The following is a 21153-nucleotide window of genomic DNA, read 5'->3' as shown; positions in this document are numbered from 1 at the left end:
TGCCGAAGGAGTTGTTTCAGAAAACCGTATCGCTGGAATATCTCCTTCTAAAGAGCAATGCGATTGAGCATCTCGAACCTGACTTGTTTAAGACGTTGTATAAACTGAATAGATTGTTGCTGGAGCACAACAAGTTGCAGTCGTTGGATGTGGCGTTATTCAAGAGCCTGCGCAGATTAGAAGACCTGTCCCTCGAATACAATCAGCTGCGACACATCGAACCGGGGACGTTTGACGCTTTGGTGAACTTGGAGGAACTAAATCTAGGCCACAATCAATTAACGTCGATCGATGGTGGCATATTTGGGAAGCTAAAAAATGTGAATAGACTTTATCTGAGTGACAACAAGATCAAAACTCTACAACCCGGTGCACTTGATGGAATGTCAAATTTGCGATATCTCTACATCAATGGTAACAAACTCAGGACGATCGATGGAGCTGTTTTTTGCGCCAATCGACAACTGCGAACTCTATCGCTCCAGCGAAACAAACTTATCTATGTTGCACCTGAAGTGTTCAACTGTTTGGAAATCACTGATCTGGATCTTGATAAAAACCGTCTACGAAACATTTCGATAGCAGTGAGAGATTTGGAAAAACTCGATCTATCGAACAACCGTTTTCGCAACCTACCGGACGATGCGTTTTCGAAGCTAAAGAGTCTTGAAACGCTTAGAATGGATAATAACTATCTGGAGGCCATACCGAAGACGGTTACTGGACTACCAGCCCTAAGCACGTTGACACTGAAGAACAACAAGATCACTTCCACCACTGTCGAGAGTGGCCTGCAGGCGATAGAACAGTTGGAATTGTCCAATAACCGAATAACCCGAATTGAATTGGACCAATACCAGACTTTGAGGTATGTGTATCTTGCTAAGAACTACATAGAGGACTTCCCGGAAAATGCACTTGCCAACATCAAATATCTGCAAACACTGGATTTGGCGGATAACCGACTCAAAGGTCCATTGGAAAACCGTTTCAAGCATAATAATGGACTGGAGGATCTCGTTTTGGATGGTAATCCCTTGGGAATTATTACGAATAACTCCTTCGTCGGACTGGGCGGCTTTGTACGGAAATTATCGTTGAAAAACACAAACCTGACCGATCTTGGAACCAACGCGTTTGCAACCAATTCGACATTTAATGAACTGAATTTGTCAGAAAATTACATTTCCAAAATTGGAGAAAATGATTTTAACGGCGTAAAGAATATCAACAGGTTGTATTTGGAAGATACTCGAGTGGAAATTCAAGATTTCCGTGGTCTACCTGATGGGATCAGAGACATTTTTGTTTCGGCCGAAAGTTTGGGTTTTCCCTTTACTCTACTTCGGAACAAAGAAAAACTGAATATGCTTTGGATGGGTGGTACAAAGTTTTCAGTCCTAACGTCAGGTTTCTTCAACGATACCCGCGTGTTGAATGTGTTGCAAATCACAAACAACAAACAACTGCGAAATCTTCCATCGCATTTCTTCAAGGATGCCACACGTATAGAAAGACTCGTGCTTTCCAACAACAGCTTGTCAACGTTAGACCCAAGTGTGTTTGATCCGCTTTTTGAACTCTACCACTTAGATATTTCGCGTAACCCATTGGCAACATTGGATAAAGAGCTATTCACCAAAACAACAAAACTGACTAAATTGATCTTGCACAATGCCAATTTGACGAACCTACCACTTGGCATATTCGATAGTCTCGAGGAGCTGGAGACTCTCGATCTAGGAAACAATCAGCTGTCTTCGCTTCCGAATGGTATTTTCCGTAAACAGTACTCGTTGGAAACCCTGGGTCTTCAGGTAAATGGTATCGAGCAATTAGATCCGGCCGTTTTCGACGGAGTGTCGCAGTTGCGAAACCTCTACCTCAGCCACAACAAGTTAAGCACGCTGCACCCTCAGCTGTTCAACAACGGGGTACTTGATTTCCTCGATCTGAGTCACAACAAATTTATAACGTTCGATCTGATGGCGACCGGTTTCCAGAACACATTAGACATCCTAAGCCTAAACGGTAATGGGCTTACGTCGCTGAAAATCTCACCAACTCTTCGTCTATTGGAAGTAGCCGATAACCAGCTGTCCACGATCGAAGTAAACCAAACGGAAGAATCACCCAGCATTCTAGAACAGCTTTCCGCCGAACGCAATCGGTTCACCAACTTTGATAGTTTTGTGCAGTTCGGAGCCTTGACCTATCTGGATGCCTCCTACAATGACTTCAGTGAGCTGGATATTGGGAGTATTTCCACGCAGCTGCAACTTCTCGAAGGATTGAACGTATCGGACAGCCACGTGCAGCGAATCAAAGCTGATGGAGTCAAAGAACAAGACGCTCTCACCTACCTGGACATTTCGAACAACAATCTCTGGAGCCTTGATTTGGCCGCATACGGAAAGTTCTCCTCGCTGCAACGCTTCGTGTTTGGAGGAAACCGTTTCGATACATTCTCGATGTTGGATCTGCTCGTGGCATTCCAAGATCTGGAAGCGATCGGATTGGAAGGAACTCAGTGGAAGTGTGATTTCCTTCGTACCCTGGAAGCACCGATGAAACAATCTCTTATTGAGTATTTTTTCAAGCCGGAAGGAAAGAAGATTCAGCTAAGTTGCATCTAGAAATCTGCCTACTGTCTTCGCAATGACAGAATGAAATTCACTATAATAAATAACAAATATGTTTAATCTGCAATTGAATGTATTTCATTTCATGACTAATTATCTTTTCATGGAATTATCTTGTTACCGAAAAATAAGGTGTGATTTGAAAGAAATTGTTTTGGCAGATGGAAAAACAGAACACCAAATGGAAATATAGTATGAAAATCTTCTTTACTCTCAAGAGTCTATCGAATTCACGTGAAACCAAATCTGCTACTATAATATTCTTGACCAATCGCATTGACCCTTGACCGATTGCACTGACCCAGCTCCGGTTAATCTAGCAAGCATAACGAGTCTAAACAAAAGGGTCTGCGCAATGTGAGTGGCTATTATGTAAGATGACTGAGAGCAGAGATAAGCAAGATACTTTACGAAGGAAACGTAATTCATGGCACAAAACACAGATGTTTTTTCGCGAAATCTCTGCTCCGTTTAGCTGATGCCTTTCAAATGACTTTAAGAAAGAGTGATAATGGTTTTTGGCAGCTTCAAAGATGATAGGTGTCGAATGGTAAGTGTGCAAAATATTAGCCTTAAATAATGCGTAAATGCTGAACACAGCTTCAGTTCCGTTTTGGCAACGAGAAGGAAAAGTTAGATCGTTGTTAAAATGGGTTACATTAAACTAAGGTGAGTGTGAAAAGAGTATTAGTGACTGCTGGTGAAGTGCAAGTGAATATTAGAGCAAGGCTGATGGTTGGTTTACTGCTTTCTTTTCAGACTTTCGATTGCGTTTCGCTTGTTCGGTTTAATTGTACTATGTGCCGGTTTCGACCAAACAACGTACGATTGTAATAACGTTTTGTGCAGCTTTAAACTTAGCCAAATCGATGAGAATGAGGATGTGAATTCGCTTAAGTTTGTCGTAAGCGAAGACAGGGATATTGTCATGGAGGCACAGTTTTACGAATCACGAATCCAAACCATTCCTTCTTCGCTGTTCGATAATAATGGGGAGAAAATTGTAGTATTTAAAGCCGGGCATTCGAACTTGTTGAGAGTACAACCGAAAACTTTCTCACTGGCCTCACGGTTGATGGGTTTACATTTGGAACATAATCTCATCTCCGAGCTACACAACCACATGTTCACGAACAACAGTAAACTTCAAACGATCGACTTCTCGATGAATCGGATCTCAAAAATAGGCAACTTTACCTTCGAAGGTGCGATTAGCTTGCAAAAGCTTAAATTATCACACAACTTGATCACAACCCTGCCCCAGAAGCTGTTCCAAGGATTATCTAAGCTTTACCAGCTGCATATTGATCATAACCGTATTACCAACTTTGAAGAAGGTTTGTTTGCGGATCTCCAGAAGCTGAATGAACTTTATCTAAACAACAACCAAGTCGAAAAGCTGAGCAGTAATGTATTCATCGGTTTGACACAGCTGAACACGCTTGACCTGCAGAAGAACCGAATCGCACTGATCGAATTAAACACATTCAAACCGTTGGAGAAGCTGACAAACTTACGGTTGAACTCGAATAAATTGAAAACTATCGCACCGGCCACATTTACTTCGCTCAACCTACTCGAGGAGATTGACCTAACGAATAATTTGTTCAATGATTTACCAAATGAATTGTTCCTGAACACCGTTTCACTTCAGATACTTCAGATGAGCAATACTTCATTGGAGTATATTAATAGCGATCTGTTTAAAACATTGAGGAAATTAAGAACGTTGGAATTGAAGCACAACAAGTTGCAGTCATTGAATGGAACATTATTTGAAAATCTGGGCAAGTTGGAACACCTGAATTTGGAAAATAACAATCTGCGACACATCGAACCGGGTACATTTGATAAATTGAAGCGGCTGCGACTGTTGGACCTAAAAAGCAATGCAATAACGTCGATAGATGGAGGCCTGTTTCGAAAGTTGAGATTTTTAACAGAGCTTTTCCTCGGTAACAATGAGATCGAAGCACTTAAATCCGGTTCACTCGATGGATTGACACGATTGACCGATCTTTTTTTGGATGGTAACAATATCAAAACGATTGAAGAGAATGTCTTTTGCGCTTCTCAAGAATTGAGCACTGTATCTCTGGAGGATAACAAGCTTACTCGGGTTGCACCGGAAACATTTAGCTGTTTGGAAAATTTATACCATCTGAACCTCGATAAAAATCATCTGCAAAGCATTTCGTTGGCTGTGGAATCTCTGAACAAGCTCACTCTATCCAACAACCGGTTCCGTAGCCTATCGGATGATGCGTTTTCGAAACTGAAGAATCTTAAAACGCTCGAAATGGATAATAACTATTTGGATGTCATCCCAAAGACGGTTGGGGGATTGCAGAGTCTTACTGGTTTGTCACTAAGGAACAACCAGATCAATTCCACATCAGTAACCGAAAGTAAGTTGCAGGCTTTAGAAAGATTGTACTTGTCGAATAACAAAATCTCACAAGTTGAAGTAACTAAGTACGAGCAAATCGAAGAAATATATCTTGACAACAATTATATTGAGGAAATTCCGGAAGATGCATTTACGCAAAACGAAGAGTTACGTAAACTGGATTTAGCGGGAAACCGACTCACTGGACCATTAGAAAAACGGTTCAAGGTGAATTATAGCTTGAAACATCTACGTCTGGATGGAAATCCACTTGGATATATTACAAAGAACACGTTTGCAGGTGCAAACAGTCGACAACATTTGTCGCTAAAGTACACCAACCTAAGCGATTTCAGTAATAATCCCCTGCAATCTACAAATTATGTTGACGAACTTGACCTCAGCGGAAATAGTTTGACATACTTCAACGAAACCATTCTAGCTAGTTTTCGAGAGCTATACTACTTTTATTTAAATGATAATAAAGGTAGCATTGAAAATTTGAATGGTTTGACAAATATAACCACTTTGCGGGTCATTTCCATTTCGGCCGACCGTTGGATTGTTCCTGAAAATTTAATAAAAACCAAGGTATGGCTGTACGAACTTCATATGTATGGTGCTCAATTCTCCAGCTTGCCTACGGATTTCTTCTTCAACACAATCAAAAACTTTGAAAAACTATCCATCAGCAACAACATGATGCTTTCAAAACTTCCGCATCGCTTCTTCAAGAATGTACAATACCTAAAGCAACTGACCCTCACAAACAACAGCTTGTCATCGTTGGAACCGGGAGTGTTTGATCCACTGTATGTCCTTGAGTATTTGGATATTTCAAACAATCCGTTGAAATCGTTAGACAGCACATTGTTCAACAAAACGACCCGACTCACGACGCTGAAGTTGCGGAACATAAATGTGGCCAATTTGCCGATAGGTATATTCGACACCCTCGACGACCTGGTCAGCCTCGATCTGAGTAGCAATCAGCTTTCCGCACTTCCGAATGGAATCTTCCGTAAGCAGTACTTCCTGGAAAGCCTTTCTCTTGAGCGAAATACAATCGAACAGTTGGATCCGGCCGTTTTTGATGGAGTGTCGCGGTTGAACTATATCAATCTCAGCCACAACAAGATAAGCACTATCCCCCCTCAGCTATTTGGTAACCTGCTACAAATTGGTGAACTTGATCTTGGTTACAATAAGTTCGTGACGTTCGATCTGACAGCGACAAGTTTTCAGAAAATACTGAAAACCCTAACCATAGATGGGAATGCCCTTACGTCGTTGAAAATCTCACCAACCCTTGAAATTTTGTCCGCAGACGACAACCAACTGTCCACGATCGAAGTAAGCCAAACGAAAGAATCTCCCAGCGTTCTGTCCCAGCTTTCCGTCGAACGCAATCGGTTCGCTGGCATTGATAGTTTTGTGCAATTTAAAGCTCTGGAGTATCTAGATGCCTCCTTCAACGACTTCAGTGTATTTGACTTTGGCGTCCTGTCTACGCAACTCCAGGGTCTTCGCGAGCTGAACGTATCGGACAGCCACGTGCAGCAGATCAAAACAGATGGAATCATCAAGCAAGAGAATCTCATTCATCTGGACATTTCGAACAACAATCTCACTAGCCTGGGCTTGGACGCATTTGGAAAGTTGCCCTCGCTGCAACGCTTCGTCTTCGGAGGAAACCGTTTCGATACGTTCTCAGTAGCGGATCTGCTCGTGGCATTCCAAAATTTGGAATCGATCGGATTGGAAGGAACTCAGTGGAAGTGTGATTTCCTTCGTACCCTGGAAGCACCGATGCAACAATCTTTTATTACGTATTTCTTCAAACCGACTGGAGAAAAGACTCAGTTAAGTTGCGTCTAGGAATCTGAAGAAGTTTGCATTGTTTTATGACACGATCGATCAGTTTGTAATAAAGAAACAGCATTTGATAACTGCGTCTTTGTTTTTTTTTTAACTACTTCTAGCAAAGGTGGAAATATCTAATGACGGAAAAAAGGTTCATGTGGAAAGAAAAAGGTTAGATGCAATTGACAGCAGGATGGAAAAATCGGTGTCATGCCATTTTTGGTAAAAAAACTACCTTACAGACAGCACTTTGTGGGCAGGTGCGTTGTCGTGGTCCCAGTCCCGTGGAAGAACCAGCGTCGCCACAGATCCGTTGTTTTGCCTCAGCATCTTAAAATCCCCCAGGTGGAAATTTTAGTATGTCCTCCATCCTGGAGGAACGAATTCTGAACAAAATTGTTGATTTATAAAACATTTTCGTTCGGTTTTGAGGTTGGGGGGGTGTGTGTCTCATTTTTTCGCCGATAAAAAGAAAATCGCTACACTCGAAAAATTCTCAAAGACAAGCGGATGCACTCACAGCAACACAACTTTGCATACTGATCAAGGAAAGGCTAAGCTTGAAAAAAAAATTGACCACAATTCTCCCCTGCCCCCCTCGTAATATCCACGCACCAAAAATCTCATTGCTATAGTATCCATTACTTTTGCCTCAAGAAACAGACCTAGTTCCTAGAGTAAAAAAAAAAAAAACACGACGTAAATTGGAATAAGGAAAACAAACCTGGTAGTAATTAGGAACGGTGGCACGCATTACGCTAAATATTGACAATAACAAACAAGAATATTTCCTTCAGTTGATGTTTCGTTTTTGACCCGTAACGAATAAGCGATAGGTGAGTCCACTAACCCAAACAAGTTCTTGATACGGGTTTTTGTTGATTGCGTGTTACTGAATAAAGACTGATATAGCTGTGGACAGTATTCGACATCGGGAAGAATAGTACAAAGACACATTAGTTTCATCACGTCTGCCATTGGAAGCAGTACGTTCGGTGTAAAAATGGGTAACGTTAACATGAGGTAAAACAGTGTGGCAAAAAAAAGTGTTTGAAAAGTTTCTAAAAGTGGATTTAGAAAGCCCTTTTGTTTCCTTTCTTCTAGTTTATATATAGCTATTTGTGTTTTACTTGCAACATGTTTTGCAAGTATCTTGCACGAGTGCAATGACAACGATTGTCGGTTTCAACTGCAGCTGACGGAAGCCGATGAAAACTGGAATTCGACAAAGTTTCTCCTTACTGCTGAGAGTGGCCCTGTTATCGTGGAATTGTATGGTTCAGCATTGTCTACCATTCCCCCATCCCTGTTTGCTGATAACGGTTACAAAATAAGCGAACTGCTTGCTTCTTCGGCTGGTGTGAAGGTAGTACACGTCGATACATTTGGCCAGGCACACGCGTTAGAAAAGCTTGACTTTGATAGAAATAACATCAGGCAACTGCCGAGCTACATGTTTGTCAATGCGACGAACTTGGCATCCATTCTAATTCGGAGCAACCAGTTACGTGATGTCGGAGAGTTCACCTTTCAAGGATTGATCAACTTAGAAAATCTTCAACTGGGGCACAATCATATACAACAACTTCCCCGCAAACTGTTCGCAGGATTGAAGCGTCTTTCATCGTTGGGAATTTTCCAAAATCGCCTAGCGGAACTGCACAATGATTTGTTTGAGGACCTTCGGGAACTGAAGGACCTGGATCTGGGCTATAACAAAATAGAAAATTAACCAATGTCGTATTTGTCGGAACACCACAGTTGGAAAAGCTCAACTTACGGGAGAATCGAATCGCCAATATCGAAAATGGTACATTTTCATTGCCCGAACTCACAACTCTTGACCTATCGCGAAATCGATTGAATCAACTGCCGAAGGAGTTGTTCCGAAGAACCGTATCGCTAGAGAATCTCTTTCTGTGGAACAATTTGATCGAGCATCTCGACCCTGACTTGTTTAAGACGTTGTATAAATTGAAAAGATTGTTACTGGAACACAACAAGCTGCAGTCGTTGGATGTTGCGTTATTCAAGAGCCAGCGGGGATTGGAATACCTGTCGCTGGAATACAATCAGCTGCGATACATCGAACCGGGCACTTTTGACGCTTTGGTGAACTTGGAGGAACTAGATCTGAACCACAATCGATTGACGTCGATCGATGGTGGCATGTTTGGGAAGCTCAAAAATGTGAATAGACTTTACCTGAGCGACAACAAGATCAAAAGGCTACAACTCGGTTCACTTGATGGAATGTCAAATTTGCAATATTTCTACATGAATGGTAACAAACTCAGAATGATCGATGGAGGTGCATTTTGCGCCAATCAAGAGTTGCGAACTCTATCGCTCCAACGAAACAAACTGATCCATGTTTCACCAAATGTGTTCAACTGTTTGAAAATAACTGATCTGGATATTAGTAAAAACCGTCTCCATAACATTTCTATCGATGTGATAACCTTGGAAAAACTCGATCTATCAAACAATCGGTTCCGCAACCTGTCGGACGATGCGTTATCGAAGCTGACGAATCTGTACTCGCTAACCATGGATGATAACTATCTAGAGCTCATACCGAAAACGGTTACTGCACTACCAGTCCTTAACACGTTGACACTGAAGAACAACAAGATCACTTCCACCAATGTCGAGAGTCGCCTCAATTGTCAAATAACCGAATAGCACGAGTTGAACTGGACCAATACCACAATTTGCGGAATGTATTACTCGACAAGAATGACATAGAGGACTTCCCGGAAAATGCACTTGCTAACATCAAATATCTGCAAACACTGGATTTGTCGGGAAACCGACTCACCGGTCCATTGGAAAACCGTTTCAAGCATAATGATGTGCTGGAGGATCTCGTTTTGGATGGTAATCCCTTGGCAATTATTACGCATAACACATTCGTCGGACTGGGCGGCTTTGTACGGAAACTGTCGTTGAAAAACACAAACCTGACCGATCTTGGAACCAACTCGTTTGCAACAAATTCGACAATTTATGAGCTGAATCTATCAGAAAATTACCTTTCCAAAATTGGAGAAAATGATTTCAATGGCGTAAAGAACATCAACAGGTTTTATTTGGAAGATAATGGAGTGAAAATTCAAGACTTTCGTGGTCTACCAGATGGGGTAAGGGACATTTTCGTTTCGGCCGAAAGTTTGGTCTTTCCTGTTACTCTGCTGCAGAATAAAGCAGATCTGTTTATGCTTTCGATGGGTGGTACAAAGTTTTCAGTCCTAACGTCAGGTTTCTTCAACGATACCCGCGAGTTGAATGTGTTGCATATCACAAACAACAAGCAACTGCGGAATCTTCCATCGCATTTCTTCAAGGATGCCACACAAATACAAAGACTAGAGCTTTTCAACAACAGTTTGTCAACGTTAGAGCCGGGAGTGTTTGATCCGGTTTTTGAACTCTACCACTTAGATATTTCGCGCAATCCATTGGCAACATTGGATAAAGAGCTATTCACCAAAACAACGAAACTGACCAGCTTGGTCTTGCACAATGCCAACCTGACGAACCTACCACTTGGCATATTCGATAGTCTCGAGAAGCTGGAGACTCTCGATCTAGGAAACAATCAACTGTCTTCGCTTCCGAATGGCATCTTTCGTAAACAGTACTCGTTGGAAACACTGGATCTTCAGGTGAACAATTTCGAACAGTTCGATCCGGCCGTTTTCGACGGAGTATCGCAGTTGCGAAACCTCTACCTCAGCCACAACAAGTTAAGCACGCTGCACCCTCAGCTATTCAGCAAAGGGGTACTTGATTTCCTCGACCTGAGTTACAACAAATTTGTGACGTTTGATCTGACGGCGACCGGTTTCCAGAACACACTGGATATCCTAAGCTTAAACGGTAATAGGCTTACATCGCTGAACATCTCACCTACTTTGCGTGTATTGGAAGTCGCCGATAATAAGCTGTCCTCGATCGAAGTAAACCAAACGGAAAAATCACCTAGCATTCTAGAACAGCTTTCCGCCGAACGCAATCGGTTCACCAACTTTGATAGTTTTGTGCAGTTCGGAGCCTTGACCTATCTGGATGCCTCCTACAATGACTTCAGTGAGCTGGATATTGGGAGTATTTCTTCGCAGCTGCAACTTCTCGAAGGATTGAACGTATCGGACAGCCACGTGCAGCGAATCAAAGCTGATAGAATCAAAGAACAAGACACTCTCACCTATCTGGACATTTCGAACAACAATCTCACGAGCCTTGATTTGGCCGCATACGGAAAGTTTTCTTCGCTGCAACGCTTCGTGTTTGGAGGAAACCGTTTCGATACATTCTCGATGTTGGATCTGCTCGTGGCATTCCAAGATCTTGATGTAATCGGATTAGAAGGAACTCAGTGGAAGTGTGAATTCCTTCGTACCCTGGAAGCACCGATGCAACAATCTCTTATTGAATATTTTTTCAAGCCGGAAGGAAAGGAGACTCAGCTACATTGCATCTAAGAATCTGACTACTGTCTTCACAATGACAGGATAAAACTCACTATAATAAATAACAAATATGTTTAATCTGCAATTGAATGTTTTTCATTTCATGACTAATGGAATTATCTTGTTACCTAAAAATAAGGTTTGATTTGAAAGAAACTGTTTGGGTAGAAGGCAAAACACTACACCACATGGAAATACAGTATGAAAATCTTCTATTACTTTCACGAGTCTATCGAATTCACGTGAAACCAAATCAGCTACACTAATACTCATGACCGATCGCATTGACCCTTGACCGATTGCACTGACCCAGCTCCGATTCATCTAGCAAGCATAACTAGTCTAAACTGAAGTATCTGCGCAATGTGATTGAGTGGCTATTATGTAAGATGACTGAGAGCAGAGATAAGCAAGATACTTTACGAAGGAAACGTAATTCATGGCACAAAACACAGATGTTTTTTCGCGAAATCTCTGCTCCGTTTAGCTGATGCCTTTCAAATGACTTTAAGAAAGAGCGATAATGTTTTTTGGCAGCTTCAAAGATGATAGGTGTCGAATGGTAAGTGTGCAAAATTTTAGCCTTAAATAATGCGAAAATGCTGAACGCAGCTTCAGTTCCGTTTTGGCAACGAGAAGGAAAAGTTAAATCGTTGTTAAAATGGGTTACATTAAACTTAGGTGAGTGAGAAAAGAGTATTAGTGATTGCTGGTGAAGTGCAAGTGAATACTAGAGCAATGCTGATGGTTGGTTTACTGCTTTCTTTTCAGACTTTCGATTGCCTTTTGCTTGTTGGGTTTAATTGTACTATGTGCCGGTTTCGACCAAACAACGCACGAATGTGATAGCTTTGTGTGCAGCTTTAAACTTAGCCAAATCGATGAGAATGAGGATGTGAATTCGCTTAAGTTTGTCCTAACCGAAGACCAGTTTATGGTCAAGGTACAGTTTTACGAGTCGCGATTAGAAACCATTCCTTCCAACCTATTCGCTGATAATGGGGAGAAAATTCAAGTATTTGAAGCCGGGCATTCGAACTTGTTGAGAGTACAACCGGAAACTTTCTCACTGGCCTCACGGTTGATGGGTTTACATTTGGAACATAATCTCATCTCCGAGCTACACAACCACATGTTCACGAACAACAGTAAACTTCAAACGATCGACTTCTCGATGAATCGGATCTCAAAAATAGGCAATTTTACCTTCGAAGGTGCGATTAGCTTGCAGAAGCTTAAATTATCACACAACTTGATCACAACCTTGCCCCGGAAGCTGTTCCAAGGATTATCTGAGCTAAAAGAGCTGCATATTGATCATAACCGTATTACCAACTTTGAAGAAGGTTTGTTTGCGGATCTCCAGAAGCTGAATGAACTTTATCTAAACAACAACCAAGTCGAAAAGCTGAGCAGTAATGTATTCATCGCTTTGACACAGCTGAACACGCTTGACCTGCAGAAGAACCGAATCGCACTGATCGAATTAAACACATTCAAACCGTTGGAGAAGCTGACAAACTTACGGTTGAACTCGAATAAATTGAAAACTATCGCACCGGCCACATTTACTTCGCTCAACCTACTCGAGGAGATTGACCTAACGAATAATTTGTTCAATGATTTACCAAATGAATTGTTCCTGAACACCGTTTCACTTCAGATACTTCAGATGAGCAATACTTCATTGGAGTATATTAATAGCGATCTGTTTAAAACATTGAGGAAATTAAGAACGTTGGAATTGAAGCACAACAAGTTGCAGTCATTGAATGGAACATTATTTGAAAATCTGGGCAAGTTGGAACACCTGAATTTGGAAAATAACAATCTGCGACACATCGAACCGGGTACATTTGATAAATTGAAGCGGCTGCGACTGTTGGACCTAAAAAGCAATGCAATAACGTCGATAGATGGAGGCCTGTTTCGAAAGTTGAGATTTTTAACAGAGCTTTTCCTCGGTAACAATGAGATCGAAACACTTAAATCCGGTTCACTTGATGGATTGACACGATTGACCGATCTATTTTTGGATGGTAACAAAATCAAAACGATTGAAGAGAATGTCTTTTGCGCTCCTCAACAATTGAGCACTGTTTCTTTGAAGAATAACAAGCTTACTCGGGTTGCACCGGAAACATTTAGCTGTTTGGAAAATTTATATCATCTGAACCTCGATAAAAATCATCTGCAAAGCATTTCGTTGGCTGTGGAATCTCTGAACAAGCTCACTCTATCCAACAACCGGTTCCGTAGCCTATCGGATGATGCGTTTTCGAAACTGAAGAATCTTAAAACGCTCGAAATGGATAATAACTATTTGGATGTCATCCCAAAGACGGTTGGGGGATTGCAGAGCCTTACTGGTTTGTCACTAAGGAACAACCAGATCAATTCCACATCAGTAACCGAAAGTAAGTTGCAGGCTTTAGAAAGATTGTACTTGTCAAATAACAAAATCTCTCAAGTTGAAGTAACTCAGTACGAGCGAATTGAAGAAATATATCTTGACAACAATTATATTGAGGAAATTCCGGAAGATGCATTTACGCAAAACGGAGAGTTACGTAAACTGGATTTAGCGGGAAATCGACTCACTGGACCATTAGAAAAACGGTTCAAGGTGAATTATAGCTTGAAACATCTACGTCTGGATGGAAATCCACTTGGATATATTACAAAGAACACGTTTGCAGGTGCAAACAGTCGACAACATTTGTCGCTAAAGTACACCAACCTAAGTGATTTCAGTAATAATCCCCTGCAATCTACAAATTATGTTGACGAACTTGACCTCAGCGGAAATAGTTTGACATACTTCAACGAAACCATTCTAGCTAGTTTTCGAGAGCTATACTACTTTTATTTAAATGATAATAAAGGTAGCATTGAAAATTTGAATGGTTTGACAAATATAACCACTTTGCGGGTCATTTCCATTTCGGCCGACCGTTGGATTGTTCCTGAAAATTTAATAAAAACCAAGGTATGGCTGTACGAACTTCATATGAATGGTGCTCAATTCTCCAGCTTGCCTACGGATTTCTTCTTCAACACAATCGAAAACTTTGAAAAACTATCCATCAGCAACAACATGATGCTTTCAAAACTTCCGCATCGCTTCTTCAAGAATGTACAATACCTAAAGCAACTGACCCTCACAAACAACAGCTTGTCATCGTTGGAACCGGGAGTGTTTGATCCACTGTATGTCCTTGAGTATTTGGATATTTCAAACAATCCGTTGAAATCGTTAGACAGCACATTGTTCAACAAAACGACCCGACTCACGACGCTGAAGTTGCGGAACATAAATGTGGCCAATTTGCCGATAGGTATATTCGACACCCTCGACGACCTGGTCAGCCTCGATCTGAGTAGCAATCAGCTTTCCGCACTTCCGAATGGAATCTTCCGTAAGCAGTACTTCCTGGAAAGCCTTTCTCTTGAGCGAAATACAATCGAACAGTTGGATCCGGCCGTTTTTGATGGAGTGTCGCGGTTGAACTATATCAATCTCAGCCACAACAAGATAAGCACTATCCCCCCTCAGCTATTTGGTAACCTGCTACAAATTGGTGAACTTGATCTTGGTTACAATAAGTTCGTGACGTTCGATCTGACAGCGACAAGTTTTCAGAAAATACTGAAAACCCTAACCATAGATGGGAATGCCCTTACGTCGTTGAAAATCTCACCAACCCTTGAAATTTTGTCCGCAGACGACAACCAACTGTCCACGATCGAAGTAAGCCAAACGAAAGAATCTCCCAGCGTTCTGTCCCAGCTTTTCGTCGAACGCAATCGGTTCGCTGGCATTGATAGTTTTGTGCAATTTAAAGCTCTGGAGTATCTAGATGCCTCCTTCAACGACTTCAGTGTATTTGACTTTGGCGTCCTGTCTACGCAACTCCAGGGTCTTCGCGAGCTGAACGTATCGGACAGCCACGTGCAGCAGATCAAAACAGATGGAATCATCAAGCAAGAGAATCTCATTCATCTGGACATTTCGAACAACAATCTCACTAGCCTTGGCTTGGACGCATTTGGAAAGTTTCCCTCGCTGCAACGCTTCGTCTTCGGAGGAAACCGTTTCGATACGTTCTCAGTAGCGGATCTGCGCGTGGCATTCCAAAATTTGGAATCGATCGGATTGGAAGGAACTCAGTGGAAGTGTGATTTCCTTCGTACCCTGGAAGCACCGATGCAACAATCTTTTATTACGTATTTCTTCAAACCGACTGGAGAAAAGACTCAGTTAAGTTGCGTCTAGGAATCTGAAGAAGTTTGCATTGTTTTATGACACGATCGATCGGTTTGTAATAAAGAAACAGCATTTGATAACTGCGTCTTTGTTTTTTTAATTACTTCTAGCAAAGGTGGAAATATCTAAGGACGGAAAAAAGGTTCATGTGGAAAGAAAAAGGTTAGATGCAATTGACAGCAGGATGGAAAAATCGGTGTCATGCCATTTTTGGTCAAAAACTACCTTACAGACAGCACTTTGTGGGCAGGTGCGTTGTCGTGGTCCCAGTCCCGTGGAAGAACCAGCGTCGCCACAGATCCGATGTTTTCTTCCGGCTGTTTTGCCTCAACATCTTAAAATCCCCCAGGTGGAAATTTTAGTTTGTCCTCCATCTTGGAGGAACGAATTCTGAACAAAATTGTTGATTTATAAAACATTTTCGTTCGTTTTTGAAGTTGGGGGTGTCTCACTTTTTCGCCGATAAAAAGAAAATCGCTACACTCGAAAAATTCTCCAAGACGAGCGGATGCACTCACAGCAACACAACATTGCATACTGATCAAGGAAAGGCTAAGTTCTCAATGAATTCAAAAAAAAATTGAACCCGATCCTTTGTTCCGTCCCCCATCCCTACTACCCAATTCCCGTTACATTTGGATCCCCTCTCGTAATATCCACGCTCCAAAAATCTCATTGCTATAGTATCCGTTACTTTTCCCTCAAGAAACAGATCTAGTTCCTAGAGTAACAAAAAAAACACGACGTAAATTCGAACAAGGAAAACAAACCTGGTACTAATTAGGAACGGTGGCACGCATTACGCAAAATATTGACAATAACAAACAGGAATATTTCCTTCAGTTGATGTTTCGTTTTTGACCCGTAACGAATAAGCGATAGGTGAGTATACGGTTCAAACAAGTTCTTGATACGGGTTTTGTTGATTTCGTGTTACTGAATAAAGGCTGATATAGCTGTGGACAATATTCCACATCGGGATGAATAGTACAAAGACACATTAGTTTCATCTCGACTGCCAGTGGGAGCAGTTCGTTCGGTGTGAAAATGGGCTACGTAAACTTGAGGTAAAACAGTGTGGCAAAAAGGAGTGTTTGAAAAGCGAATTTAGAAGTTAAATAGTTAAGGTGTTTTTGTTTCCTCTCATCTAGTTTACATATAGCTATTTGTGCTTTACTTGCAACATGTTTTGCAAGTAACTTACACGAGTGCAATGACAACGATTGTCGGTTTAAACTGCAGCTGACGGAAGCCGATGAGAATTGGAATTCGACAAAGTTTCTCCTTACTGCTGAGAGTGGCCCTGTTATCGTGGAATTGTATGGTTCAGCATTGTCTACTATTCCCCCATCCCTGTTTGCTGATAACGGTTACAAAATAAGCGAACTGCTTGCTTCTTCGGCTGGTGTGAAGGTAGTACACGTCGATACATTTGGCCAGGCACACGCGTTAGAAAAGCTTGACTTGGATATAAATAACATCAGGCATCTGCCGAGCTACATGTTTGTCAATGCGACGAACTTGACATCCATTCTAATTCGGAGCAACCAGTTACGTGATGTCGGAGAGTTCACCTTTCAAGGATTGATCAACTTAGAAAATCTTCAACTGGGGCACAATCATATACAACAACTTCCCCGCAAACTGTTCGCAGGATTGAAGCGTCTTTCATCGTTGGCAATGTTCCAAAATCGCCTAGCGGGACTACAGAATGATTTGTTTGAGGACCTTCATGAACTGAAGGTCCTGGATCTGAGCTATAACAAAATAGAAACATTAAGCAATGATGTATTCGCAGGAACACCACAGTTGAAAGAGCTTGACTTGCGGGAAAATCGAATCGCCAATATCGAAAATGGAACATTTTCGTTGCCCGAACTCACAACTCTTGACCTATCGCGAAATCGATTGAAGTATCTGCCGAAGGAGTTGTTCCGGAGAACCGTATCGCTAGAGAATCTCCTTCTGAGGAACAATTTAATCGAGCACCTCGACCCTGACTTGTTTAAGACGTTGTATAAACTGAAAAGATTGTTACTGGAGCACAACAAGTTGCAGTCGTTGGATGTGGCGTTATTCAAGAGCCAGCGTGGATTGGAATACCTGTCGCTGAAATACAATCAGCTGCGATACATCGAACCGGGAACGTTTGACACTCTGGCGAATTTGGAGAAACTAGATCTAAGCTACAACCGTTTAACGTCGATCGATGGTGGTATATTTGGGAAGCTCAAAAATGTGAATAGACTTTACCTGAGTGACAACAAGATCAAAACTCTACAACCCGGTGCACTCGATGGAATGATAAATTTGCAATATTTCTACCTACACGGTAACAAACTGAGAACGATCGATGGAGGTGTATTTTGCGCCAATCAAGAGTTGCGGACTCTATCGCTTCAACAAAACAAACTTATCTATGTTTCACCAAAGGTGTTCAATTGTTTGGAAATCACTGATTTGGATCTTAGTAAAAACCGTCTCCAAAACATTTCGATAGATGTAAAAACGCTGGAAAAACTCGATCTATCAAACAATCGGTTCCGCAACCTGTCGGACGATGCGTTTTCGAAGCTAACGAATGTGTACTCGCTAACCATGGATAACAACTATCTAGAGGCGATACCGAAGACGGTTACTGCATTACCGATTCTTGTCTGGCTGTCTCTGAAGAACAACAAGATCACTTCCACCACTGTCGAGAGTGGTCTCCAGTCGATAGAATCATTGGAACTGTCAAATAACCGAATAAAACGAGTCGAACTGGACCAATACCACAATTTGCGGAATATATTACTCGACAAGAATTACATAGAGGACTTCCCGGAAAATGCATTGGCCAATATCAAATATCTGCAAACACTGGATTTGTCGGGAAACCGACTCAAAGGTCCATTGGAATACCGTTTCAAGCATAATGATGGGCTGGATGTTCTCCGATTGGACGGTAATCCCCTAGGAATTATTACAAATAACTCCTTCGTCGGACTGGGCCGTTTTGTACGGAAACTGTCGTTGAAAAACACAAACCTAACCGATCTAGGAACCAACTCTTTTGCAACCAATTCGTCAATTTATGAGCTGAATCTGTCTGAAAATTACCTTTCCAAAATTGGAGAAAATGATTTTAATGGTGTAAAGAACATCTATAGACTGTATTTGGATGATAATCGAATGGAAATTGGAGATTTCCGTGGCCTACCTGATGGGGTAAGGGACATTTTTGTTTCGGCCGAAAGTTTGGTTTTCCCTTTTACTCTGCTGCGGAACAAAACAAAATTGATAATGCTATGGATGGGTGGTACAAAGTTTACAGAGCTAACGGCAGGTTTCTTCAACGATACCCGCGAGTTGAATGTGTTGCATATCACAAACAACAAGCAACTGCGGAATCTTCCAACGCATTTCTTCAAGGATACAACACGCATAGAGAGACTCGTACTTTCCAACAACAGCTTGTCAACGTTGGAGCCGGGAGTGTTTGATCCGTTTTTTGAACTCTACCACTTAGACATTTCGCGCAATCCATTGGCAGCGTTGGATAAAGAGCTATTCACCAAAACAACGAAACTGACCAGCTTGGTCTTGCACAATACCAATTTGACGAACCTACCACTTGGCATATTCGATAGTCTCGAGGAGCTGGTCACCCTCGATCTAGGAAACAATCAGCTGTCTTCGCTTCCGAATGGCATCTTCCGTAAACAGTACTCGTTGGAAACCCTGGATCTTCAGGTGAACGATTTCGAACAGTTGGATCCGTCCGTTTTCGACGGAGTGTCGCAGTTGCGAAACCTCTATCTCAGCCACAACAAGTTAAGCACGCTGCACCCTCAACTGTTCAGCAACCAGTTGCTCTATTTCCTCGATCTGAGTCACAACAAATTTGTGACGTTCAATCTGACAGCGACCGGTTTCCAAAACACATTAGACATCCTAAAACTAAACGGCAATGGGCTTACGTCGCTGAAAATCTCACCAACTCTTCGTGTATTGGAAGTAGCCGATAATAAGCTATCATCGATCGAAGTAAACCAAACGGAGGAATCACCCAGCATTCTAGAACAGCTTTCCGCCGAACGCAATCGGTTCACCAACTTTGATAGTTTTGTGCAGTTCGGAGCCTTGACCCATCTGGATGCCTCCTACAATGACTTCAGTGAGCTGGATATTGGGAGTATTTCCTCGCAGCTGCAGCTCCTAGAAGGGTTGAACGTATCGGACAGCCACGTGCAGCGCATCAAAGCTGATGGAATCAACGAACAAGACGATCTCACCTATCTGGACATTTCGAACAACAATCTCACGAGCCTTGAGTTGGACGCATTTGGAAAGTTCTCCTCGCTGCATTGCTTCGTGTTTGGAGGAAACCAATTCGATACATTCTCGATTCAAGACCTGCGTGCGGCATTCCAAGATCTGGAATCGATTGGATTAGAAGGAACGCAGTGGAAGTGTGATTTTCTTCGCCGATTGGAAGCGTCGATGGAAAAATCTTTTATTGATTACTTCTTCAAAGCGGAAAGAAATCTTATTCAGTTAAACTGTTCCTAAGAATCTGAGGGTGCCAATTTTTTTTCTCTGATTTGAAAAATTATTGAATCATCTAGCTGCGGAAACAAAAATTAATTCCGTAAGAAATCAATGGGATATAATACAAAAACAAGATTGTTTATAAATATTGATGGCTTGTGTGTTTTCCTTTTGTTGCCGCAAGTCTTCGGAACATTTCCACCACATTCATGTCAAACCATATCAAGATCAAGTTGACCGAAACCACTGACCCTAGATCGATTTTAACTAGACGAACTGATTACTGAAAGTGCTTGCATGGTAATTATGTCAGACTACTGAGGAGAAAGCTAAATAAAAAAGCTTCTGGAGGAACGTAATTCATAACACACAAATAGACAGTTTTTCGTACAACATCTGTTCAATTTAGGTAATGCTGTTCAAAAGACTTTAAGCAGGAGAGATAATATCATATACTAGCTGTATAACCCGATTTCCCCAAGAGTGTTTTCATTCTGAATTTTGAGTTTTACAATCGATTTAGAGACCATCCGATTTAGAGACCACAAATAATGTGTAATTGATACCCATATTGTATTTTTTTATTAAGGTATGTGAGAGCCCCCCTTTCCCTTTCCCCTCAAAAGATGAAATTTTAACCCATGCTATTTTTTTGATTGATTTGATGCAATCACATATACCGTTGACATTTATATATTTAATTTTCGCTAGCTTCAAAGATGATAAGTGTCGAATGATAAAAGGGCAAAAAATAAGCCTTAAATAATGAGAAAATGCTGAACATAGCTTCAGTTCCGTTTTGGCAACGAGAAGGAAAAGTTTGATCGTTGTTAACATGTGTGGCATCAAACTAAGGTGAGTGTGAAGTATAAGTGAACGCTGGTGAAGTGCAAGTGAATATTAGAGCAAGGCTGATGGTTGCTTTACTGATTTAAAATCAACGTTCGAATGTGACTGTTACAGGCTTCCAGAGTACATTGGAAA

Source organism: Anopheles coustani, chromosome 2, assembly GCF_943734705.1.
Source record: "Anopheles coustani chromosome 2, idAnoCousDA_361_x.2, whole genome shotgun sequence".
Classification (NCBI taxonomy): Eukaryota; Metazoa; Arthropoda; class Insecta; order Diptera; family Culicidae; genus Anopheles; species Anopheles coustani.
The sequence above is the reverse complement of the archived record's forward strand: the minus strand, read 5'-3'. Positions refer to the sequence as shown.